Source organism: Dermochelys coriacea, chromosome 14, assembly GCF_009764565.3.
Source record: "Dermochelys coriacea isolate rDerCor1 chromosome 14, rDerCor1.pri.v4, whole genome shotgun sequence".
Taxonomy (NCBI): Eukaryota; Metazoa; Chordata; order Testudines; family Dermochelyidae; genus Dermochelys; species Dermochelys coriacea.
The window spans coordinates 26804447-26831893 of record NC_050081.1 but is presented as its reverse complement, the minus strand read 5'-3'; the positions used below and the strand labels follow the sequence as shown (position 1 = coordinate 26831893).

The window sequence follows — 27447 nt, the reverse complement described above, 5'->3', positions numbered from 1 at the left end:
GAATGTCTGTTCTCACTTTCAGGTGACATTGTAAATAAGAAGCATGCAGCATTACCTCCCGTAAATGTAAACAAACTTGTTTCTCTTAGCGATTAGCTGAACAAGAAGTAGGACTGAGTGGACTTGTAGGCTCTAAAGTTTTACATTGTTTTGTTTTTTGAGTGCAGTTATGTAACAACAAAATATCTACATTTGTAAGTTGCATTTTCACAATAAAGAGATCGCACTACAGTATGTGTATGAGGTCAATTGAAAAATATAATTTCTTTTGTTTATCTTTTTACAGTGCAAATATTTGTAATCAGATATAATAATAAAAAGTGAGCACTGTACACTTTGTATTCTGTGCTGTAATTGAAATCAATATATTTTAAAATTTTAAAACATCCAAAATATTTAATAAATATCAATTGGTATTCTATTGTTTAACAGTGTGATTAAAACTGTGATTAATTGTAATTAATGTTTTTAACCGTGATTACATTTTTAGTTAATCCCATGAGTTAACAGTGATTAATCGATAGCCCTAATTTTTATCAATGATTTGGAAGAAAACTTAAAATCATAACTGGTAAAGTTTGCAGATGACACAATAATTGGGGGACTGGCAAATAATGAAAAAGGCAGGTCATTAACTCAGAGCAAACTGCATCACTTTGTAAATTAGGTGCAATAAATAATATGAATTTTAATATGGCTAAATGTAAATGTATACATCTAGGAACAAAGGATGTGGGCCATATTTCCTGGATAGGGACTCCATCCTGGGAAGCAGGGACTCTGGAAGAATATTTGGGTATCATGTGGCTAATCAGTTGAACATGAGCTCCCACTTTGATACAAAGAAAAGGAGGACTTCTGCCACCTTTGAGACTGACAAATTTATTTGAGCATAAGCTTTCGTGAGCATAAGCTCAAATAAATTTGTTAGTATCTAAGGTGCCACTTAGAAAAGTCCTCCTTTTCTTTTTGTGAATGCAGACTAATACGGCTGCTACTCTGAAACCTGTCACTTTGATACAGTGGCCAAAAGAGCTAATGGGATCCTTGGATGCCTAAACAGGGGGATCTCGAGTAGAGCAGAGAGGTTATTTTACCTCTGGATTTGGCACTGGTGCAACCGCTGCGGGAATCCTGTCTCCTGCTCTGGTGCCCAGAATTCAACAAGGATGTTGATAAATTGGAAAGGGGTCAGAAAAGAGTCACAGTAATGATTAAAAGATTAGAAAACCTGCCTAACAGTGATAGACTCAAGGAACTCAATCTATTGAGCTTAACAAAGAAAAGGTTAAGGGGTAATTTGATTATCTATATGGGGAACAGATATTTAATAATGGGCTCTTCAATTTAGCACAGCAAGGCATAACATGATCCAGTGACTGAAAGCTGAAGCTAGACAAATTCAGACTGGAAATAAGGCGTAAATTTTTAATGGTAAGAATAATTAACCATTGGAAAAATTTGCCAAGGGTCGTGGTGAATTCTCCATCACTGGCAATTTTTAAATCAAGATTGGATGTTTCTCTTAAAAATCTGGTCTAGGAATTATTTGGGGGCAGTTCTCTGGCCTGTGTGCTATACAGGAGGTCAGACTAGATGATCACAATGGTCCCTTTTGGACTATAATGTATTAATCGAGTCCTGTTTCAGCTGTTTCACTGTCTTAACCAGAATCAATGTTAGGCTGACAGGTCTATAATCACAATGGTCCCTTCTGGCCTTGGAATTTATGAACTAAACTGGAAGGAGTTTCAAACATTAACAACAGAGAAAAAACAATGCAGAAAGATAGACAGGTCAGTAATATTGGCAGGAAATACCAAAGTGAGATTGATATTACGGGTATGTCTACACTGCAGCTGGGATTGTGCCTCCCAGTCCAGGTAGATGGACTCACACTAGCTCGAACAGAGCTAGTCAGCTAAAAATAGCAGTATGCATCTTGTGGCTTAAATGGCAGCTCAGGCTAACCACCTGAGCTTGGACCCTCAGGGTCTGATGGGCTTGGACTCAGGAGACTAGCCTGAACCATTGGCTATTCTGCAGTGCCCACGCAGCTGGTTTTAGTGTACTAGCTCATGCAGAGCTAGCATGAGTCTGTCTCCTTGGATTGGAGGCACGTGCCCAGCTGCAGTGTGGACATTCCCTAATACGTTCGGGGAAACGTGACTTAAACCACAGCTCTTGGCGATACTTGGCCAAGTCAGTGACAGCAGCAGCATGTTAGAGGAGCTAGTAATAGGATGTGGCAGTAAAGAAAGCCTATGAACTTTTTGGTCTGTATAAGCAGAGCACTCAAGTTACAGGACAGTCCTTGCCTTTTTTCAGAGTAGCAGCCGTGTTAGTCTGTATCTGCAAAAGGTAAAGGAGTACTTGTGGCACCTTAGAGACTAACACATTTATTTGAGCATAAGCTTTTGTGAGCTACAGCTCATTGCCTCCAGTTCAGGACACTCGCTGGAGCCAGTTCTTTGAGCCTTATTGAAAATGTGGGTGAAATTGGAGGGAATTAAGAGAACAACAACAATAATGACCCCCTCCCTATGTGTATCGCAGTTATGCCTCTAGGGCCAACCCTAAATATTTGCTGTGTTTTATTCCTGTTCACCCTGCAGATGCCACACAGCTCAAAGGTAGGGAGCTGAGTTCCTTCTTGTGAATCTTCAACGAACTTGTTCACCAAGTTCCGTCCCATTACACCAGGGAATGCACAAGAGCCACTGATGGCAGGGTCTGCAGACACAACAGCCTCCTGAACCTCTCTAACTGATGAGAAGAAACGATTCTTGCATGATACCCAGAACCCAGCTCAGTTTTCAGGATACCAGTTGGAGAGAACATCTGTCCACTGGTTGCAGAAATCCCCTAGTGGAACTCCAAAGGATCATTGATGCAGAGCCACTTTTCAGAACACAAATGTGCTTGGGCTTTTATAACACCCTGAAAATAGTTATTCTAAAGCTATGGAGTCAGTCCATATCTGGTACAGAAGCCTGACCTGTTAGTAGCAGCCCTGTAACCTACTGTGCACAGGGTGTACATGACATGATGTCAGAAGAGCCAGAGGAGAACAGAAACAGAAGGAAAACAGCACCAAAGGCTGCAAGATCTCATCACCATGCTACTCTTCAGTGTCCCAGAAAATTTCACCTTTGACAAACCTTCACAATGGACAGAGTGGAAGCCATATTTTGCATTGCTACAAAACTCCATAAAGAAACAAGATATTCAGGTATCTCTTTAATGTAGGCTATGAAGTAAGCACAGCATATCTCTAAGCCTTTTGTTTTTACTAAAGACAGTCACAAAGTTGACTATTACAGAGCTTGGGCTATGTTTGATGCACATTTTATACCTCAGAAATGCAGTTTATGAAAGAGTATGTTTTCACCAGAGATTCAGGAACAAAGAGAAAATGTTGATTCTTTTATAAGAGCTTTCAATGTGTTGGCTGTAAACTGTGATTTTTGGTACTGCAAAAAATGAAAATATCAGACAGAGGCTGGTTATTGGGTTAAGAGACAAGAACCTCTCACAACAATTACAATTAAAGACAGACTTTAATCTACCCATAGCTATACAGAGAGCAAAGCAGTCTGAACTAGTCAAATAACTGAACAAAAGGCAGAAGTAACATGAAAAATCTGAAACTAGCTGAGAAGCTGCAAACAGACACAGCATGAGTGCCAAAAGCCATCGTTATAAAAGCCCCAGGCTAAGAGGGACAAACTCCAGGCAAATTACAAACCTTTCAGACTAAGTGTACAAGATGTACAAGATATAGTGCCCATCTTTAAAAAGGAGGAGAAGAAGAAGAATCTGGGAAACTACAGATTGGTCAGCCTCACCTCAGTCCCCGGAAAAATCATGGAGCAGGTCCTCAAGGAATCCATTTTGAAGCACTTGGAGAAGAGGAAATGACTGACCAACCTGATTGCCTTCTATGATGAGATAATTGTATTCCACAGTATTCTTGCCAGCAAGTTAAAGAAGTATGGATTGGATGAATGGACTATAAAGTGGATGGAAAGCTGGCTAGATCATCAGGCTCATCGGGTAGTGATCAACGGCTCAACGTCTAGTTGTCAGCTGGTATCAAGTAGAGTGCCCCATCGGTCAGTCCTGGGACTGGTTTTGTTCTTCATTAATGATCTGGATGATGGGATGGATTGCAAGTTCCCTCAGCAAGTTTACAGATGAACTAAGATGGGGAGAGAGGTAGATATGCTGGAGGGTAGGGATGGGGTCCAGAGTGACCTAGACAAATTGGAGGATTGGGCCAAAAGAAATCTGATGAGGTTCAAGAAGGACAAGTGCAGAGTCCCGCACTTAGGAAAGAAGAATCCCATGCACTGCTACAGGCTGGGGACCACCTGGCTAAGCGGCAGTTCTGCAGAAAAGGACCTGGTGATTACAGTGGACAAGAAGCTGGATATGAGTCAACAGTCTGCCCTTGTTGCCAAGAAGGCTAACGGCAAATTGGGCTGCATTAGTAGGAGTATTGCCAGCAGATCGAGGGAAGTGATTATTCCTCTCTATTCAGAACTGGTGAGGCCACATCTGGAGTACTGTGTCCAGTTTTGGGCCCCCCATTACATAAAGGATGTGGAAAAATTGGAGTCTAGCGGAGGGCAACAAAAATGATTAGGGGGTTGGGGCACATGACTTATGAGGAAAGCCTGAGGGAACTGGGGTTATTTAGTCTGCAGAAGAGAAGAGTGAGGGGGGATTTGATAGCAGCTTTCAACTACCTGAAGGGGGGTTCCAAAGAGGATGGAGCTAGGAGGTTCTCAGTGGCGGCAGATACAGAACAAGAAGCAATGGTCTCAAGTTGCAGTGGGGGAGATCTAGGTTGGATATTAGGAAACACTATTTCACTAGGAGGGTGGTGAAGCACTGGAATGAGTTACCTAGGGAGGTGGTGGAATCTCCATACTTAGAGGTTTTTAAGGCCTGGCTTGACCAAGCCCTGGCTGGGATGATTTAGCTGGGGTTGGTCCTGCTTTGAGCTGGTGGTTGGAGTCAGTGACCTCCTGAGTCTCCTCCAACCCTAATCTTCTATTATTCTATGTGAAAAATGCATAGCCCAACAGATGAATGTTTAGCCAAAGGCACAAGGTGTAATAAATACACAAAATACAGACCTTTTGTAGCTGTTTGCTCTCACAATGCTGTCAAAGAACTGACTAATATTACATACAATCAAGAGCTAGGTTTCTGGGATCTATCGTGTGAAGAGACAGAGCCTGCCTCGAGAGTGAAACTGAATATTCATAGAAAGAGTATTAACTTTAAAATTCTCTCTGGAGCAGACAAGACAGTTATCTCAGAAGGGATTTTCAATCATCCCTTCCATAGATGAAATCACCTGACACAGCCCTGACTAGCCCTGGAGGTGCTCTGAACTGCATGGGCCAGTTTACCACAGAAACAACTTACAAACACAAAGCTTTACATTCAGAGTTCATGTGATCAAAGGATCAAAGACAAAAACCCTTCTCCGCTGCAACATTTCAGCCATGATGGGCCTAGTGAGAAACTCCAGAGTTTGGTGATAATGAAATTTTGAAAAAGATCCAGTACAAGTAACCTCAAGAGACAATGCTGAACCCTACAGTGTACAAACATCTCTACCAGACAGACCGTGAAATTCAGAGGACATCTTTACTTGCTTATAGTGGACTATTTTTTCCAGGTATATAGCAATAATGTACTTGAAATATAACATGTCACAGTATTATTGAGACACTGAAATGCAGTTTTGCTCACTTCGGTATTCCAGAACAACTAATGATGGACAACTGACACAATTCACTGCAATAGAATTTAAGTCTTTCCAAACAAAATATGATTTTCATCATATTGCTAGTAGCCCACATTACTCACAAGCGAATGGAGAGGCTAAGAGAGTTTTACAGACAGCCAAGAAAATCCTACAATAGGAACATCCATTCTTTGCTCTTCTGAGTACAGATCAACACCAATAACAGCTACTGGATATAGTCCAACACAAATCCTGATGGGAAGATGATTCAGAACTACTTTTCCAACTTTGGACAAGAAACTATCTCCAAAGTAGCCAGATATGATAAAAGTAGTCATATTGGCTAAAAAGGCAAAAAGAGCTTACAAACACGTTTACAACAGATGTCACTCAGCTGGAGAACGTCCAGGTCTAGAACCTGGTGACTGTGCTTGTGTCAAACTGCATGGAGAAAAAAGGATGGAGAACCCTAGATCTTGTAAAGAAAAATAATTAATCGCCCAAATTATACATGATCGAGACCAACAGTCTAGAGTTCAACAGAAACCATTGATATCTAGAATTCATTCCCCAGAAAGACTAATCAACAGAGCAAACTCTACAGCTGATGGATGCAGAACAAGAAGACAACTCAAAGATTCCAAACCGATCACAGCCAGTCATTACAACTAGTGGAGAGCCAGATGACCAAGTTGTAACGTGTTCAAGTCATGTAATCAGAAAACCAGTATGATTCAGAGACACTTAAAAGATTGATATGTACTGAATTTTGAAGATAGTGTATGTATTATAAAAGTTAGGAATCTACAACTTATATTGTTGTTATATTGTGTTATATTGTTGATCCATTAGATAGTGCCACATGTGACATACCTGACTTAAGCTCACAACAGTCATTCCTAGCGGTGTATTAAAGAATCTTATAGTTAACACATCTGATGGATCTCTCTAGGAAGGAACTAAGAAAGCTCTATAGCCAGTCCGTATCTGGTACAGAGGCCTGATTTGCTAATAGCAGCCCTGCAACCTACTATGCATAAGGTGTACATGACATGCCCCTCCTGGGCTACCTCTCAGCCCTGCTCTCTTGTAGAGTGCTGACTATCTGGACTTTCTCCCTGGAGTCCTTCCCTCAATCCAGTTCCCCGCATATCCTTATTCCCAGTCTTCATCTGGGCCATGTGCTTGGGGTTTTGCCCTCTCTTTTCAGGGCCAGTCACAAGAAACAACATCCTTCCGGCAGCTCTCATCCCGAACTAAGCTTTCCCAGCCCTTTATGGAAATCACTCGACTCCTTCCCAGGTGAGTCTGAATTGACCCAAGCCATCTGATCCCCAGTTGATCAGGATCAGCTGGGGTGTGGGGGTAGTTAATGCATCACAGGCAAGTCTGAGCCCAACTCCCCTTAAAGGACCAACCAATCTGTGGCAGCTTCCAAAGCCATAGGGCTGTGCCTAAAAGGTAAAAATTTGGCAATAAATCCTCTGCTGGTCCTGTGTGATTGTAGCATTACCAGGGCTATCTACCGTTTTGGGAGGAAACTGAAAAATTGTTTCACAGGCTCACTCATAGATGCTGTACAGATGACTGGAAGGTACCTAATGTAACACCAATTTTTAAAAGGGACTCCAGAGGAGATTCTGGCAATTACAGGCCAGTGAGCCTAAGTTCAGTACCAAGTAATGTAGTGGAAACAATAGTAAAGAACAGAATTATCAGCCCCCTAGATAAATATGATAAGTTGAGGAAGAGTCAATACGGCTTTTGTAAAGGAAAATCATGCCTCCCCAATCTATTAGAATTCTTTGAGAGAGTCAACAAGCATGTGGACAAGAGTGATCCAGTGGATATAGTGTACTTGGATTTTCAGAAAGCCTTTGACAAGGTCCTTCATCAAAGACTCTTAAGGAAACTAAATAGCCATGGGATAAGAGGGAAGGTCCTCTCATGGACCATTAAGAGATTGAAAGATAGGAAACAAGGGTAGGAATAAATGGTCAGTTTTCATAATGGAGAGAGCTGAACAGCAGGGACCCCAAGGATCTGTAGTGGGTCCTGTTCTGTTCAACATATTCACTAATGATCTGGAAAAGAGGGAGAATAGTGTCATGGCAAAGTCTGTAGACAATACAAATTATTCAGGATCCTTAAATCCAAAGCAGACTGTGAGGAATTACAGAGGGATTTCACGAAACTGGGTGACTGAGAAACAAAATGGAAGATAAAATGTAATATTGATAAGTGCAAAATAATACACACTGTCTGTTAGCTCAGATGGTCAGGGATGCAACCACATGCTCGGGGAGATCATAAACCTCTCACTGCCTGATGCCAGGAGTAGAAGACAGGGGTGGATCCATAATTGCCCTGTTCTGTACACTCCCCCTGAAGCTCTGGTACTGGGCACTGTTGCAGAGAGGATACTGGGAAAGAGGGACCATGGTCTGACCCGCTATGGCAGCTCTTATGATCTTATATAAGGCTCTGACCACTGCCATTTCCTTCGCTAGAGCTTCATGATTTCTAATGCCCTTAGTGTGTTGCTCTGTTTGTTTGCTGTGGTTTGAATTCTGGTCTCTTAGCTGGGGATAGATCGGCACTAATACATGATGCATCTGCTTTATGATATTGTTATTATTCCATGTATGTGAAGATGCCCAGCACCATGGTACCTGGACACACTTTACTTAGGCTAGACTGGGCCCAACCAAAGCTGTGAATAAAAGTAGAGCTTTCATAACTGCACAATAGCTTGTGTTGGGCTGTCAGAAATGTACACTACCCTCTTGAGACTCCAGGTTATTGGGAGCCAGTTTAGTCACTCCAATTGGGTGGGAACATCAGTGGCATTCTGTGATCTACAAAACCTTGCCTTTCTTTGAAAAATGGAATGAAAAATGGGATTGCTCTGAAAGGACCTTATCGAAATTCCTCTGCTTCTTATCAAACACTTCACAAGCTGCATTGGCTCTCTCCATATCAGTCATGAGGTCATCCACTTCCCTCTGCAGCCTCAGCTTCGTCTTCTCCAATGTGGCACATCTGGAACTGATGGCCTCAATCTGTTCCTCTGACTCCTGTAGACGGTGAGCAAGCTTCTTCGTGTAGGGCCAGACATCAGTGCTGAATGGAAACGTCCAGCCCCCTTGGGGAGCCCGTGTGAGGGAAGGGCTGGAAGGAAGTCAGGGGTGGCCAGAAGGGAGTTTGTTGTAAGGTGGGGAGAAGAGCATGTGAGAAGCTGGGACAGACAGCGTGGCTCAAGGGGCATCTGAGGGAGCCTAAGTTGGCTCAGGGAGGGTGCTGGCCTAGAGTTTGGGAGAGGAGAATGAAGAGCAAGGAGCAAGGGCATGTGGGTAGTTGTGTTCGAGGGATGGGGGAGGCTTGAGAGAAGTGAGGCATGGAAGAGCAGCTGCATCATTAACCAGAAGGGAGTCTGGTGGAGGAGAGATCAAAGGACTGGAGAGGATCCAGAAAACAGACTCTGAACAGCAAGGATATTGTAAACTCAGTGGGAAATAGGATGACACAGCTGCAGTTAACAATGGAATTCTAGGACATGAGAACTAGCACACTTCTCCTCATCCAGTCACAATCCCCAGAAAGCAGCCCGCAATCCATTACTGCCCACTCCAAAGCACACTGTTCCAGTCACTCCCTTCCCTAGCACAACCTTGCTTCTTCCATTTCCTCCCACATTCACATCCAGACCTACTTCCAGTCCTGCCCCCATCCCGGCACATCATTGGCCTCTTCCAGTCCTGCCCAACCCCAGCCCATCATTGGCTTCTTCCAGTCCTCCCCAACCCCAGCACGTACTTGGTCTCTTCCAGTTCCTCTGTGCGCTGAATGGCGTCTGTCTTATATTTGGTTCTCCACTGGGCAACTTCGTTGTTGGCCTTGGACAGGGCACATTGCAGCTCACCCTTGGCTTCCTGCTCCTCCTCATATTGTTCCTGGAGCAAGTCACAGTCATAACGAGCAGATTGCAAAGCGTGGGCCAGTGCGTTCTTAGCCTTGGGAGGTATAATGAAATTAATGGTGTCCAAACATCACACTAACAGATTTTTAAACTGCAGTCCTGTTGGATATTGTAATAAAAAAAGATCACATGCTGCCAGTGAGTGAAATTCACTAGAACAAGGGAAGAGCCAGTGTGCAGAGTGCAGTCCTTTTGAACATTACTCAGCAGAGGCCCTGCCAGTTTGGATCTAACTCATGCTCCATCTAGCTCAGGAGCCTGTCTCTCACAGTGACAGTACCAAGAATGTCAGAGGAAGAGACGCTGCAGCAGACAGATGTAGGATAATTTGCCCCTAGAGAAAGTTTGCCCTGGCTTCCTCATGTAGAGGTTGGCTCACAGCTGAAGCAGGAGAAGATCCCTTCAAACTTTTCAAATTCTGTGTATCTAAATTTGGGCATTCTTGTTATCCACCTAAACAGAGGATCCTTTCTTGAATCCTACAATGTTTTTTGCCTCATTTGTATCTTGTGGCAATGAGTTCCACAGACTAATTATACATCAAAAGGTATTTACATTGACTGCCTTTTAATTTTGTTGACTGTCCCCTTATTTTTGTGTTATGAAACACAACAATGAACAGAGGACTCCAGACCATTCATTATTCTGTACACATTTCTAATCTCCCCTTTGAGTCTCACTCTCAGACAAGGTTGGATCTCAGCTTTACTTATGTTATTGCCTCTTAGGTATGCTACCTATTCTAGAAAGGGACAGACTTCCTGACTGGTTCAGCTGGATTTTTAGCTCCAGAATTTGCTGAGCTTCAAGACATCACAGAAATCTATTAGGAGAAATCACCTTGTTTTCTTCCTCTAGCTGCCTCTTCAGCTCCTCTGATTGCTGAGTGAAGGCTTGTTTACCTCCAGTCAACTGAGAAATCAAAGATTCTTTCTCTTCCATCTGTCGAGTGAGTTCACCTAATGGAAAAAATTCACACAATCAGATTCTAGAGACACTAGTCACATGACATCTCCCTCAGCCCTTTCTTAAAACTTGCTTCTTCAAAGTGGCTTAAGCTCCTACAAACTAGCCAGGACTGAGATATATCTGTATAAGTCTCAAGGCATTTGTATTACTCTGCTCAGTGCAACATGGGATCTTCCCCGGCTTCCCCCCATTCAACCATTTCTGCTTGTGTTCTTTCCACTGTTGCTCACACCTTAACCTAAACTGTGAATTCTTCAAGGCAAGCGCTCCATTTATGTGAAGTCCCATGTACATCCATGGCACCATAAGAGTAGTACGTTATAAGATACACCAGGTCCATGTCCCAGGATTGTTCCCTATAGTTCATATGCTGTTGCTTGGTCCAAACTACTTTTAAATGGTGGTGGTGTTTTCACCACTTGCACAGGAAGAATATTCCTCAGTCTAAGCGCTGTGTTCAGTTACCATGGTGATGTACATGTTAAAAATGCATAGCTATTTAGACAGCATGTCCAGTATGTCAGCACAAAGAACTTTTACGGGTGGTCCCTGTACGTACCATTCTCGGTGTGCAGACACTTTTTCTGTGTGTTCAAATCATTGATTAGCCTCATATGTTCATCGTTTTTTGTCTTGGTTTCACTGAACTGGTCTTCGAGGGCTCAGCACATCTTCTCCAGGTTACTCTGTTAAAAAATACAAAATAGATGTTTTAGCTTATCTAACATTGTTGCAGAACAACTGCAGTGGGAAGAGTAACTCATTGTCCAGCTACCTTGGCTTTGGAGACAGTCTCCATGTTACTAGCCAGGTCATCAATCTCCACCTTCGCTTCACTCTTCTCCTTCTCCAGCTTCTGCTTGATTCGTTGCAGTTTGTCGATTTGCTCCCCAAGCTCTGCCGTGCTGTCCGTGTGTGTCTTCCGGAGGGCGGCGGCTGTGGCTTCATGCTGCAGAGTGGCCTCCTCAAGGTCTCTACGTATTTTCTGGAATTCTGCCTCAAGCTTCTTGTTCATCTCAATCTGAACCGCTGTGGCTCCACCAGCTTCTTCCAGATACTCACTGATCTCCTCGAGTTCCCTGGAGAGATCAGCCCGCTGCTTCTCTGCTTTCGCCCTAGAGGCATGTTCAGCCTCTATCTCCTCCTCCAGCTCCTCCGTATGGGCCTGTGAGGGTTAATTTGTGAAATCAATAGTTCTGAAGTTTGGAATTAGTATTAGGGGACAGCAGCACTTCCATTCCATGGTTGTAGGCACAAAGGATGAAGTTCATCCTTTAGGCCTCACCAGAAATTACACTGGCCTGTGGCCTCGGACAAACAATATGCATTCTGGAGCAGTGGCAGATTGAAGGCCTGATATTTCAAAAAGCTACATATCGGAACTCTATAGATTTCATAGAATTTAGGAGTAGAAGGGATCATTAGATCATCCAGTCTCATCTCACATATAACACAGGCCACTAAACTTCACCCAGATACTCCTATATTGGTGCAATGACGTTAGTTAGACTAAAAGATTCCAGGAGTCAGTAGACTAAATTATTGTGTGCCACAGGCAAAGAATAGAAGAAACCAAGATGCCACCAAGGCCTGAGGCCCTTGCAATGGCAAGAAGTTATATAATTAAAAAGCCAGCATTGCACCTTTGTAATGGATTAAGAGATTTGACTCTATCTCTTGTAAATCTTGAGATATTGCAACATTATTCTCGAAACTGTCAGACCAGAACAGACCAGTATCCTATCTCTTACAGTGACCAGTATCTATACTTCTGAACAAGATGAAAGAAATCCTGAATTGGGGAGTTATGGGATATCCTGCCCACAGCGGAAATATCTGCCTAACCCTGTTATTCAAAGGGTGATTTCTGTCCTGAATCATAAGGATTTATATCACTTTCATTTGTAACATTAATCTTGTCACTCTGGATGTTCTTGTTACTCTATAAATATCCAATTTGTTCTGGAAGCCTGCTAAGATCTTGGTCTCAACGATACCTTGTGACAATGAGTTCCATGGGCTAATTGCACATTACTTAACAACTATTTTCTTTTATAGGCTTCAAATTTGCTGTCTTTCAGTTTTAAAGAATGGTCCCCTAGTTTTGAAATATGACAAAGGATGAAAAGGAATACCTGGTTTACCTTCTCTGTGCCATTACATTATTTTGTATTTCTTCATATGACGGTCTTTCCTTGTCTCTGACAATTTTCAACATCTATCTCTGAACTGTCTCTATTTCTGCTGTATGGTTTAGATGGCCAGATCTTCACACACTATTCCAGAGGAGGTCATATAGTTGATTTATGTAATGCCATTAGAATATTTTCAGTGTTATTTTGCATCCTGTTTCTTATATATACCGACATTTCATTTTTTTTGTTAACCACCATGGCACACGGCAGAGGTCATCACTGAGCCATCCACAGTGATGCCAAGATCTCTTCCCTGAGTTGTTACAATTCATTTTGAGCCTGGTAAGCTACACAAGTAGTTTAAATTATTCCCTCCAATTTGCATTACCTGGCATTTGTCAGCACTGAAGTTCATCTGTCATTGTGTTGACCATTTGCCTAATTTAGTTAGGTCCCTCAGAAGTTCCTCACAGGCTTCTCCAGCCTTGACTAACCCAAATAATTTTGTATTACCTGAATATTTTGCTGCCTTGATGCTCATCCCCTTTTGAAGATCATTTATAAACAACACAGTCCTAGTCATGGAGCCATGGGATAAAGTGCACTTGGGTGAGTTATTAAATTCTGAGTCATGTTAATGTTTTCATTTATGTGCAGGGAATTCTTTCTACTAGAATACTTTAAGAATAAATACCTATTAATACTGCAGAGCATCTAATCAACTTTAAAGTGGGCTTTTATGAGCACAAAGACACGAATAGCTCTAAGACTTTACCTGCAGTTCCTTAATTTTTTTTTGTAGCTGAGAACTTTGAGCCTGTTCATCTTCCACTTTGTTTTGTAACTAACTGATTTCAAACTCCTTCCTGGTAAAGAAGAAAAATGTAAAAGTCAATGTTTTAAAGACAATTTTGGATCCAAATTCAGATGGATAAAAAACAGTGCTGTACTTCTTCAGTTTGTCATCCTTTTGCTGCTTGTCATTTTCCAAATCCATGATGGATGCATGAGACATCTTCAGATCCCCCTCAAGCTGTCTCTTTGCTCTCTCAAGGTCCATTTGAAGCTTTTTCTCTTGTTCCAGAGATCCTTCAAGCTAAAACAAAAAACACACTAGCACTTTGAGAAGAACAGATAAAAGACAAGCTGCCCCAAACTCAAACCACACCAGTGTGCCAATGGTTTTCTGAAGGCGTAAAAATTATTTGTGTGGGTTTTCCTGCTTTAAATACAGCTCATCCATCTAACCACACATAGTCCAGCCCTCCCCGAATCCACCACAGCATCTACTTATGGGGTTCACCCTCCCGAAAACCTTCCCTTATGTCATTCACTTGCTGTTCCGGCTTAGATTTTGTTTTGGACAACATATTGACTTTATCCTCCTCTGCCTGCAGGTTATCCAGTGTTTGCTGGTGGACCTCTTGGAGGGCTTTCTTCTCCTTTGTGAGCTTGGAGATATTTTCATCCAGAGCCGCCATCTCTTCAGTAAGATTTTTAATCTAGAAAACAACCAGCACCCATATTCTGAGGGGTAGGTGCAGAGTGTGGTATTTGGATGCATGGTGACCTGAAAGCACAGGGAGCACATAAGGAGGTGCCCTTTGCCAAACTCTTACACAGGAATAGCCAGTGTTCCCTCCAATGCAGCTCTGTAGGCAGTCAGGATGTGGGTGAGGGCCATACTCCTCTAGGCTTGCTATACTTGCTGGTAACGCTAGGCACCCCAGCATGGCATCCTTGTACTATCTGCAACCTGATTCTGCCTGTGCCCTGTCCTGGAGATCCCCTCCCCACAAGTGCCCCTGTAAGGACACGTGTTGAGGCCCCCAGGGAGGTTGCAGTCCATGCGAGCCCCCATCGTCCGCATAAGCCGGCTGTTCTGTCAGAAAGGGGCTATATTTTTTCCCACTGAAAAGCTAACATTCCTTCAGATGTGTCTTTTGCTGGTGAGTAACTGTAACCCCCGTCCCCAGCTCCTTGTATGTCAGTCTGATGTTGCTTCAGTTCAGCATACTTAAAATGAACAACAGTGTTCTAGAGCACCGCATGCCTTTAGTGAGCCCCCGCACACAGCATCCTGGGTAGGGTGACCAGGTGTCTGGTTTTCAACCAGAACACCTGGTCAAAAAGGGATCCTGGTGGCTCTGGTCAGCATCACTAACCAGACTGTTGACTGTCCAGTTGCCGGCGCTGCACAGTGGGGCTAGCAGGCTCCCTGCTAGCCTCCGCACTGCGCGGCTTTCGGAAACAGCATCATGTCCCCACTCTGGCTCCTATACATAGGGGCAGCCAGAGGGTTCTGCATGCTGCTCCCACCCCAAGCACTGCTCTGCAGCTCCCATTGGCTGGGAACAGTGGCCAATGGGAGCTGCAGGGGTGGCACCTGCGGATGGGGCAGCATGCAGAGCCGCTTGGATGCGCCTCCACGTAGGAGCCGGAGGGGGGACATGCTGCTGCTTCCAGGAGCTGTTTGAGGTAAACGCTGCCTGGAGCCTGCATCCTGACCCCTTTCTGGGCCCCAACCCCTTCCCCAGCCCTGATCCCCCTCCCACTCTCCGAACCCCTCCATCCCAGCCTGGAGCACCCCCCTGCACCCCAAACCCTTTATCCCCAGCCCCACCCAGAGTCTGCATCTTCAGCCAGAGCCCTCACACAGCCCCATACCCCAATCCCCTGCCTCAGCCCAGAGCCCCCTCCCATACTCCAAACCCCTCGGCTCCACCCCCCAGGCTGGAGCCCCCTCCTGCACCCCAAACCCCTCATCCCTGGCCCCACCCCAGAGCCCACACCCCCAGTTGGAGCCATCACCCCCTCCTGCACCCAGCCCCCTGAGCCAGCCTGGTGAAAACGAGTGAGTGAGTGAGGGGAGCGCGAGCGGCAGAGTGGGGGGGGATGGAGTGAGTGGGGTCCGGGCCTCAGAGAAGGGATGGGGCATGGGTGGGGCCTCAGAGGAGGGCAGGGCAGGGGGCGGGGCAAGGGTGTTCAGTTTTGTGCAAGTAGAAAGTTGGCAACCCTAGTTCTGGGAGCAGCAGGCCTCAGTGCTGGGCTGCCTCCCTGAGCTCCCGCTCACCTTGTTCTCCATCGCGTGCTTCTCCTTTTCCACTTTGGCCAGTGTCAGTTCCAGGTCGTCAATATCTTTCTTCAGCTCTGAACACTCATCCTCCAATTTCCTCCGCTTTGCTGCCAGCTCAGCGTTCATCTCCTCCTCATCCTCCAGTCTTTCAGTCGGCTCCTTAATTTTAGCTTCCAGCTGGATCTTGCTTTTGATGAGCCCTTTGCATCTCTCCTTGGCATCAGTCAGATTTTCACTTTCCTGAGGAAACATATTGGAGGCATGTTACATTTAGCATAAAAATGAAAGAGGCAACAGCACACACAGTGCTAATGAATCCCCCATGCCATGGGAACGGGCATGGCAGGATCCAGAACACAACCCCCCCACTCCAACCCCAACAACATGGGATAAGCCAGGCCCCCCATACTGACCCCCCAGAACCCCAATGACATGGGATCAGTCTGGACTCCTGAACTCCCCCCAAGCCCAGGGATGCCTGTTGCCAACTCTCTGTTATTTTGCAATGACTCTGGCGATTTTGGGTGGTTTTTTACTTGTCTCATGAAAACACAAAGGAAGGCACCAACTTGGGAGTGTTTGTGTGTTGCAATAGACCACCCTCTCATGTTCCTGTTGGAGGAGCTGCATCTAGCAAGGTGCCATTTCCCTACCCCGTCTGTATGCAGCGTACACAGTTGCCCTTTGGACTGACCTGTCTGACCTGGAAAAGGGCTTGGGGAGCTCGGCTGCTGACAGCTGTTGGTGCAATAAAGATCTCACCACCCCTCTGGCCTGTCTCCAAGCCCGGGCCCCACATGGTCATGATGACAGTGCAACCGCTCAGCAGAGATGGAGTGGGGCTGGGGGGGGGGCAGAAGGGACGGTTGTGATCATCTAGTCCCACCTCCTGCACTGCGTGAGCTGGGGAACTGCCCCACATATCCTAGCGCAGACCTCCTAGAACAACATCCCATCCTGATTTGGACATGGCCAGTGATGCAGAATCCACTAGGACTCGTTGGCTGACGTTTGTTGGATGCCAAACCCACAAGCAAAATGGCTGCCCTTCTATGATCCAGGGTATAGACAGGGCACAGGGAGGAGCAGCAGAGACCAGTGACGGGGGTGGAGAGAGTGACGAAGGGTGCAGGGGGATGGAGGAGACAGAGGGAGGCTGAAGGGGTTGCAGGGGGCAGCTGAGGGGGATGCATGGGGTGTGGCGGGGGAGGAGCAGGCTGAGGAGGGTGCAGGGGGAGGTGGGAGGCTTAGGGGCTGAAAGGGGTTACAGGGGGATGTGGGGGCAGGAAGAGGCAGCAACGGGTGCAGGGGGGTGTGAGGAGTGCAGGGGTGTGCGGGGGGCAGAAGGATGAAGGGAGACATGGGGTGCAGGGGGGCAGAGTGTAGTTGCGAGAGAATGTGGGGCAGAGAGAGCCTGAGGGGTTTGCAGGGGGCATGGGGGCAGAGGTTAGCTGTGAGAGGTGCAGGTGTGTGTGTGTAGGCTGCGGGCGAGGGGGGTCTGCGAGGGGATGTGTGGGGCTGAACTGTGTGCAGGGTATGTTGGACCAGAGGGAGGCTGAGGGGGCAGGGGTGCTGGAACAATTTGTACAGTGGGGGTGCTGAGAGCCATTGAACCAAACTGTAAATCCTGTATATAATGGAAACCACTCCCCATACCCCTAGTTCCAGCATCTATGGAGGGGGCGCAGGCATGTGTGGGGGCAGAGGGGAGGCTGCGGGGCCAGGAGGGAGGCTGAGGGGGAACAGGTGTGTCTGGGGGCCAGGAGGGAGGCTGCGGGGGTGCAGGGGCCAGTGATCAGGTAGGAGCTGGACAAGTTAGCATGCCAGTTCCCCCAGACGGGGGCCGTGGAGGGGAAGGGAAAGTCTGTGTCACTGGGTTGCCACTTCCTACTTGGAGGGATGTAGTTCAGCAACCTCTGCGACAGGGAGCAGCTCAGTTGCAGCAGCTGCTGTGGTACAGACATGTCCAAGCAAGAAGCCATCGCAGGACAGTCTAGGGCCAGCAGCTGTGATTGTCTCTCAACTGCAGCCCCAGCCCAATGAACTGTGGATTTTCTGCTCAGGGGACCAGCACATGGGAAAAGGAGTGAGTCTATTTTCGAGGAGGTGCCTCCTTGTGCAGGGGGAGCCAATTGTTGCCTCATCTAGGCAGGACTTGCAGCGGAAAGAGAAGGCAGGAGGGGCGATTCCCAGCCTGACGTGCCTATTACCCTTGGATGCAGCAGGGTGAGACCAGACCGTGGGGTGGGACGGGTCAGGAGTGGGGCTGAGTTTCAGGACTTTCAAAGCTCAGTACCTCTCCAGTGCTTCAAGAGTCAAGTGACTGTCATGTTGTCCCTGAAGGGGTTAAACTAGAAGACCAGAGTGACCATGGCCAAGGTGGGACTCTGAGGGAGTGTGTGTAAGAGTGCGTCTACACTGCGACACATAGCGTACATACCCATGCAGTCCCTTGAGCATGGGTATAACAGCAGTGAAGAGGATGAGGCATGGCTTGGGCAAGTACAGACATGCCTGAAGCCACTGGCTCTGTACATGCCCGACAGGCTCTGTACTCACTCACACCAGGCCTCCCCATCTGCACTGCTATTTGGAGCTGTGTGGTGTCCTGCTGCCTCACTTCTCCAGGGGGAAAGGCTCCAGCAGGGGGAAGGCAGCAGAGAAAGGGGCTCCGAGAGTGGGGAGGCAGCAGGAAAAGGCTCGGGGAGGGGGGAGGCAGAGGAGGGGGAAGGCTCTGGGACAGGGGAGGCAGCAGGGAAAGGCTCCGAGAGGGGGGAGGCAGAGGAGGGGGAAAGCTCTGGGAGTGGGGAGGAAGCGGGGCCTTTTCCTGCTTGAGCCTTTCCTCACTGCAGTGAAAGGCGGGGAGCTGCTGAAGCCTTTCCCCACTGTCTCACCCTGCCAGAGCCTTTCACTGCCATGTGTAGCTACACACCGCAGCATGGTCACGGTCTGCTTTTCACTGCGGCAAGTAGCTACATGCACCCTACATGCTGCTGACTGTGGTGTGTAGTGTAGACATAGCCCACGTGGCTGGGAGGCTCTGGAGGTCTGAGAGGCTGGTTTCAGGACCTGGGGCAGCTTAACCGCACAGTCCCATGGCCCAAGGAGGTGCTCAGTGAAGATTTCTGAGCCTGGGCTTGTGCACAAGAGACCAGGGCTCACAACGTTAACAAATAATTGGTCTGGAAATAACTACAAAGACTCTGCTTTACTGGCTCTTCACTCTACTAAAGGTACTGATCTGCGAGTGACAGCTGAAAAGCTTTTCCCAATACCTGGTTCTTTTCTTCTTGCTACAGACTTCAGCTTTGCTGGCTGCAGGCTTGTCTGGTAAGGCTGTGAACTGAGAACCTCTGAAGTATTTAGTACCTTTATGCACGGCTCTAGTGACACCTCATCTGGAATACTATGTGCAATTCTGGTCTTTTATGTGTAAGAAAGATTAATTCAAACTGGAACAGGTGCAGAGAACAGCTACTAGGATGATCCGAGGAATGGAAAACCTACCTTATGAGAGGAGACATAAGGAGCTTTGCTTGTTTAGCCTAACAAGACAAAGCCTGAGGGGAGATATGGTTGCTCTCTATAAATACATCTCAGGGATAAATGCCAGAGAGGGAGAGGAGTTATGTAAGTCAAGGGTCAATGCTGAAATGGATATGAACTGGCCATCAGCAAGTTTAGGCTTGAAATTAGATGAAGGTTTCTAACCATCAGAGGAGGGAAGTTCTAGGACAGCCAGCCAAGGGCAGTAGTGGGGGCAAAGAACCTAATTGGTTTCAAGACTGAGCTTGATAAATTTCTGGAGGGGATGATGTGATGAGATTGCCTACAATGGCATATTGGCAGCTGCTGGTAGCAAATATCTCCCATGGCTGGAGATGGGACACTAGATGGGGAGGGCTCTGAATTACTACTGTGAATTCTTTCACAGATGTTTGGCTGGTGTGTATTGCTGACACGACCTAACTGAATGCCATATTTGTGGTCAGGAAGGAATTTTCCTGCAGGTCAGATTGGCAGAGACCCTGTGGGGTTTTCACCTTCCTCTGCAGCTTGAGGCATGGGTCACTTGCTGGTTTGAACTAGAGCAAATGGTGGATTCTCTATAACTTGAAGTCTTTAAATCATGATTTGAGGACTTCAGTAACTCAGCCAGAGGTTAGGGGTCTATTACAGGAGTGGGTAGGTGAGGTTCGGTGGCCTGCAATATACAGGAGGTCAGACTAGATGATCACGATGGTCCCTTCTGGCCTTAAAGTCTGAGTCTATGAGTCTATAACAGTGACTAGACTCTGCCCAGACCTAGCAGGCTTGGAAGCACATGGGACCCAGTGATTGGGTACATTCGCGACAGACGGGTGGGTGACTGTACAGAGGGGGACTGGTCCACATTGTGACTGTTCTCAAGTCCACGTTCACAACCTTCTCCCTGGCTCATGAAGATTCAGTCTCTGCTGTAGAGTCCCCTCCTGCCAGCTGATGAGGATCAGTCTCTGCCCCATCCCTTCTCTAATGAGGTATCCCCTCCAGCATCTGCTGTAGGTTCTGCCCCAGCAGGTGTGGGAGCAACTTGTGCTCTATCTCACATTTCACAGACCCCAATGGAGAGTATGCTGTGTCTATGTGCCATGGCTGCAGGGGGGCTGGAACAATTTGTATAGTGGAGGTTCTGTGAGCCATTGAACCAAACTGTAAACCCTGTATAAGATGGAAACCACTTCAAGCCAGGGGGTGTGGCAGCACCCCCTGCACCCCTAGTTCCAGCACCTATGCATGGCTGATGCCTCCAGGGGTTATTTGCTGCTGGGTGGGAGCATTTTGTGCCCATATTATACTCACTTTGCTGAGGTGTAAGTGACAAGAGCAGGGGCAGAGCAGTGGGGAGTCTGGCCGCTAGTCTATGAGTGTTGTGGAGTAGGGAGGGAAGCAGGCAGGAAAGAGGCAGTTCATTGTATTTCAAGGAGTGGAAATTACTCACAGTCTGCACTTGGAGCTGCAGGTCGTTTTTCTCTTGCAGGGTCACCATTTTTTCCTCCAGTTCTTTCCTTTTTGCCTCAGACTTCGCAAGCTCCTCCTTCGTTTTCTCAAACTCTTCCTTCAAGTTGGCCATCTCCTTCTCAGCTTCAGCACTCTCCAGCAAGGGCTTGATCTGTGACTTGCTGGATTACACATCAGGTGCAGAGGACAGGGCATTTTCAATGAGGAGCTCTTGGCACTAAAATTCACTTGTACCACAGCGCCCAAGTCTGCTGGCTGTCAGTGCATGCAGCAAGAGTCATCTCTTTGCAGAAGCTTTGGCTGCAGGAGTGGGCTTGGCTGAGTTTCTTATGCTGGGTTATGGGTTTGATGCTGGCCAACTGTTACTGTGCTATGCAATGTGTGTGTATTTTTACATACACACTCAGAGATGTTTGATAAGAGCTATTTATACATCAAATTAATCACATTAAAGACTTTTTTTCACCTTCCTTTGAAGCATCAGTAACTGGCCATTTCTGCTTGGATGGACCAATAATCTGATCTAGTCTGACAGGATATGGGATACCAGACTAGGGAGAGTCTGAAGCGGTGTGACAGATCCTATTTACCTCTCATCCCAAATGGGAGCGGTCTCTAGACACAGCAGTAAGGATAAGAACTTGTCTGTTTCGTTCACCCATTACATCCTGTCTGACATGAACATGTCAACTGGGACAGGGACTGTCAGCTGTGTTGGGCCCTACGCCAATGGGCCCTGATCCTTGACTGGGTTATAGGCATTGCCATACTGTCACTCATAGTAATAATTAAAGACACACCTTTGTTTAAAGGCAGGAAATAGGATTCTGCTTGGGAACCCCTTCCTACAAATCCGGATGCCTTCCAGCACACTGTTACACCGCAGCTGGTGCATCACCAGGTGATGGTCCATTATACCTTAAACGAGATAAAACAGCAATGATGGTCAACACTTGCACACAGGCGCTTCTCATTCCAAAGGATCCCAAACTGATCAGCATTCGGAAATCTCTCCTTCTACTGAAATGCAGCCACCTCAAGGGCAAAAGACAGCAGCTGTCTAACAATGAGACTGCACAATGCTTAGGACAGGAAGTGAAGACGAAGGGAGGATCACACTGAAGCTGCAGAGGAAAGTTTGAGTAGCAACTGCTCAAGGTGGGAGTTGTACAGGACACTAGGGATGGCACAATCCTCCTCCCCCCCCTTGCAAAGAGTGGCTGGGAATCTCCATTGGCTGCGAGTTAATGGGGACTGAGCTCATCTCAAAGATAGCAGAACCAGGCATAGCCTAGAAACTGCCCTAACAGGCCAGCTGAGAACTCCCTACCTAGCATTGGGGTATCCCCATTTGGTGTGCAGAGCTGGCTCAGTGCCTTAATGTACAGGGTGTGTCAGGAATAAGGGTTGTGTGGGGAAGGGGGCATGACTGGGGTACACTGTGCCTTGGGAATTCTCCACAGAGTGGAATGGCCTGTTAGGGGCCATGGCAGCCAGTGTGAATGTGTAAGATTTGGTCACTAGTGGAGTATGACAATATGTGATCTCTGGTCAGTTTATTAGCATGTGTGTAGGTTCTTTTACTGTTTTTAATATATTTTCTCTGTAATGCTTTTATCTCAAGAATAAATGTGCTTTCTTAGACAGAGCTGGGTGGTAACTTAACTGTGGCAATTACACTGTTCGTAGCCTTCAAAGAGAAAGCAAAGCAGAGCAGGCTGGCTTAGGCAGTCAGACTTTGTTGGGGAGGTCACAGTATATAGAGAGAGCTAAGCAGCCTGGAAATACCCCGGTCAGGAGGGTCTGCCCAGGAGATGTGAAGGCTGGAGATCTGAAAACCTAGAATGGGTCCCTTGCTGGACCACAGAGGGGAAATACAGGTGCCATTGCCCTGTACGGTGACACACTCAATCCACTCCCCTATCCCACACCTCCTCATCCTGCTCACTCCTGGCCAGATACCCCTCCCTATATACACACATCCCTTCTGGTACACTGCTCAGGCCCCTGGCACCTAATGGAAGGAAAGGGATAATCCTGTCCCTAAGGCTCAACCGGAGACCAACTGCAGCATTCAGCCACATTTCCCTCCTTTTGGTTCCATTCCACAGCCACTCACACAGGTTCTGCACATGTGACTGTTCCCAGGGAGCTAATTTGTGGCCTAGAGATGAGCTTAATTTAAATCAAGAAACCAAACCATTTCCATGCCTAAATGGAATTTGTTTCAGGTGAAAGCTGAAGCCCATTAAAAGATGAAACTCACTGAGCAGGGAACAGAAACAACACCATGTGAGTTACATAACCAGAGTTTTCAAGTAATCCCAGATTGGAATGTGTTTGAGAAAGGAACCCGCCAAACAATTCTAAATGGTAGGAATGGTAAAAATTTGGAGGGAGCTGTAAAAGAATGTTAAACTGTATTGTAATGGTCAGCCACTGGGTGGAGCCTGTATAGCATACTTAATTTCATTGTTTGCTGTGTTGTTGTAGCCATGTTGGGCCCAGGACATTAGAGAAACAAAGTGTGTGAGGTCCTATCTTTTATTGGAACAACTTCTGCTAGTGAAAGAGACTAGCTTTCAAGCTACCACAGAGCTCTGCTTCAGGACCATGTAAGCTCAAAAGCTTGTTTCTTTCATCAACAGAAGTTGGTCCATGTAATAAATATGTTTCTTCACTTCAGCAGGTGAGCATTGTAGTTGTAAGAATGCATGATAGAATGCATGACAGAGCCAGAAGAGTACCCAGAAGTCACCTACTACAGGACAGGCCCAACAAAGAAAATAACAGAACGCCACTAGCCATCACCTTCAGCCCCCAACTAAAACCTCTCCAATGCATCATCAAGGATCTACAACCTATCCTGAAGGATGACCCATCACTCTCACAGATCTTGGGAGACAGGCCAGTCCTTGCTTACAGACAGCCCCCCAGCCTGAAGCAAATACTCACCAGCAAGCACACACCACACAACAGAACCACTAACCCAGGAACCTATCCTTGCAACAAAGTCCATTGCCAACTGTGTCCACATATTTATTCAGGGGACACCATCATAGGGCCTAATCACATCAGCCACACAATCAGAGGCTCGTTCACCTGCGCATCTACCAATGTGATATATGCCATCATGTGCCAGCAATGCCCCTCTGCCATGTACATTGGGCAAACTGGACAGTCTCTATGTAAAAGAATAAATGGACACAAATCAGACATCAAGAATTATAACATTCAAAAAACCAGTTGGAGAACACTTCAATCTCTCCGGTCACTCGATTACAGACCTGAGGGTAGCTATCCTTCAAAAAAAAAACTTCAAAAACAGTCTCCAACAAGAGACTGCTGAATTGGCATTAATTTGCAAATTGGATACAATTAATTTAGGCTTGAATAGAGACTGGGAATGGATGAGTCATTACACAAAGTAAAACTATTTCCCAATGTTATTTCTCCCCCCCCACCCCACCCCCCACTGTTCCTCAGAGGTTCTTGTTAACTGCTGGAAATGGCCTACCTTGCTTGTCACCATGAAAGGTTTTCCTCCTTTCCCCCCCCCTGCTGCTGGTGATGGCTCATCTTAAGTGATCACTCTCCTTACAGCGTATATGATAAAACCCATTGTTTCATGTTCTCTGTGTGTGTATATAAATCTCCCCACTGTATTTTCCACCAAATGCATCCAATGAAGTGAGCTGTAGCTCATGAAAGCTTATGCTCAAATAAATTTGTTAGTCTCTAAGATGCCACAAGTACTCCTTTTCTTTTTGCGAATACAGACTAACACGGCTGCTACTCTGAAACCTAATTAGACATGCATTAGATTCTGTTTTATTTAAATGGCTGATCAAATAAGTTGTGCTGAATGGAATGTATATTCCAGTTTTTGTGTCTTTTTGTAACTTAAGGTTTAGCCTTGAGGGATTCTATATGTTTTGAATCTGATTACCCTGTAAGGTATTTACCATCCTGATTTTACAGAGGTGATTCTTTTACTTTTTCTTTAATTAAAATTCTTCTTTTAAGAACCTGATTGCTTTTTCCTTGTTCTTAAGATCAAAGGGTTTGGGTCTGTGTTCACCTATGCAAATTGGTAAGGATTTTTATCAAGCCTTCCCCAGGAAAGGGGGTGTAGGGCTTGAGGGGATTTTGGTGGACAGACGTTTCTAAGCAGGCTTTTTCCCTGTTATATTTGTTAGAAGCTTGGTGGTGGCAGCAATAAGGTCCAGGGACAAAAGGTAAAATAGTTTGTACTTTGGGGAAGTTTTAACCTAAGCTGGTAAAAATAAGCTTAGGGGGTTTTTCATGTGGGTCCCCACATCTGTACCCTAGAGTTCAGAGTGGGGAAGGAACCTTGACAGTCCATTAAAATGATAGTACCTCACCCACCTTGTCGTTCTAATATCTCACAACAGCCATTCAAGGCAATGCATTAAAATGTCTTATACTGATCATATCTCTGGTATATCTTTCTGGAAAGGATGCCCTGTAACAAGTCCATATCTTGGACAAGAACCTGACCTGCTAGTAGCAGCCCTGCAACCTACCATGTACAAGGTGTCCATAACAAATCCTGACCCCACTGACAGCCTGGGACCTGACCTATTGACAGCCTTAGGACCTGACTTTCACCCTCTGTCCATAGAACAGGAAGCAGGGACAGCAGCAATATGCTTCTCTCCCATGCATCTGCCACATCCTGGAGAGGCCATGGCGATATGAGAGGAAAAGCATTCCCCATGGCCTCTGCTGATTGTTGTGCCAGGTGGGGAACATTGCTGCGAACATTCCCCCAGAGTATGTCAACCCAGGTGCCGCACTGCCTGACAGCTCTACCTTCTGTGCCATCCAGCTCCACCTGCTCTTCTTGTTGCTTCTGCTTGAACTTTAAGTTCCCATAGTGCATGACTGCCCCTGTCATCTTGTAGATTCCCACTTCTCCTCAGGGTTGAAGCCTAGGATTTCAATGGCACTCTGTGTAGAAGAACCAGGACAGTCAAACAGCACAAGGGTTCAAATAGACAGTTGCACTGTAAACCACTTGGGGCAGGGCTTTGACAGGAAAATGGGCCTTGCCCTAGGTTGGGTTCCCTGCACACAACCACCCTCAGCATCTTCCTTAGCCAATGCCTGTCCTGGCGCTTGCCAGGCGCTGTGAGGGAGGGAGTGCTGCAATTCTAAAAATATCTTTTGTTTTAATTCCAGTTCTCCTTGTGGTCAGGTGGAAGCAGCCTGACTCCTTACATTTCTGCCCTGGCAAGAGACAGCAGGGACTACTGTCAATCAGCAGTAACGGTGAAATTTGCTTTAGGGATATAATTTTCTCACTGCAATGATCATTAGACGCCACTGGGGGGCGAAAAAGGCTCTTCACAGCCAGGTTTTCCCGGGTAATACAGCAGTACTTCAGAGTTACGAACACCAGTGTTATGAACACCAAAGTTATGAACTGACCAGTCAACCGCATATCTCATTTGGAATGGGAAGTACACAATCAGGCAGCAGCAGAGACACACACACAAAACGCGAATACAGAACAGTGCTCTGTTAAAAGTAAACTACTAAAAAAAAAGGAAAGTAGCATTTTTCTTCTGCATAGTAAAGTTTCATAGCTGTATTAAGTCTATGCTCAGTTGTAAACTTTTGAAAGAGCCACCATAATGTTTTGTTCAGGGTTACGAACATTTCAGAGTTATGAACAACCTGCATTCCGGAGGTGTTCGTAACTCTGAGGTTCTACTGCAGCTGCCAAACTGGACAGTCTCTACGTAAAAGAATGAATGGACACAAATCAGACGTCAAGAATTATAACATTCAAAAACCAGTTGGAGAACACTTCAATCTCTCTGGTCACTCGATCACAGACCTAAGAGTGGCTATCCTTCAACAAAAAAGCTTCAAAAACAGACTCCAATGAGAGACTGCTGAATTGGAATTAATTTGCAAACTGGATACAATTAACTTAGGCTTGAATAGAGACTGGGAATGGATGAGTCATTACACAAAGTAAAACTATTTCCCCATGGTATTTCTCCCCCCCACCCCACCCCCCACTGTTCCTCTGATATTCTTGTTAACTGCTGGAATTAGCCTACCTGCTTGTCACCATGGAAGGTTTTCCTCCTTTCCCCCCCCTGCTGTGGGTGATGGCTTATCTTAAGTGATCACTCTCCTTACAGTGTGTATGATAAACCCATTGTTTCATGTTCTCTGTGTGTGTGTATATAAATCTCTCCTCTGTTTTTTCCACCAAATGCATCCGATGAAGTGAGCTGTAGCTCACGAAAGCTTATGCTCTAATAAATTTGTTAGTCTCTAAGGTGCCACAAGTACTCCTTTTCTTTTTTCATCTGAAGCAGTAAGTCAGCAATGTATGGGGCACTGGCAGCACTTCCCCTCCATGAATCAGAGACCCAACATCACACCCCTCCCCTTCCTGTGTCCCTGCCAGGTGCAGCAGTACTGCAGGCTGCACTGTAGATGGAGCACATGCAAACTGCCCATTGGGGCAAGACCATCTTCT

At 46.1% G+C, this 27447-nt stretch overlaps 1 pseudogene; it reads right to left on the bottom strand.

The window, feature by feature from the left end:
* Positions 1-27447, bottom strand: part of LOC119843004 — a 44637-nt pseudogene that overhangs the window by 11632 nt on the left and 5558 nt on the right.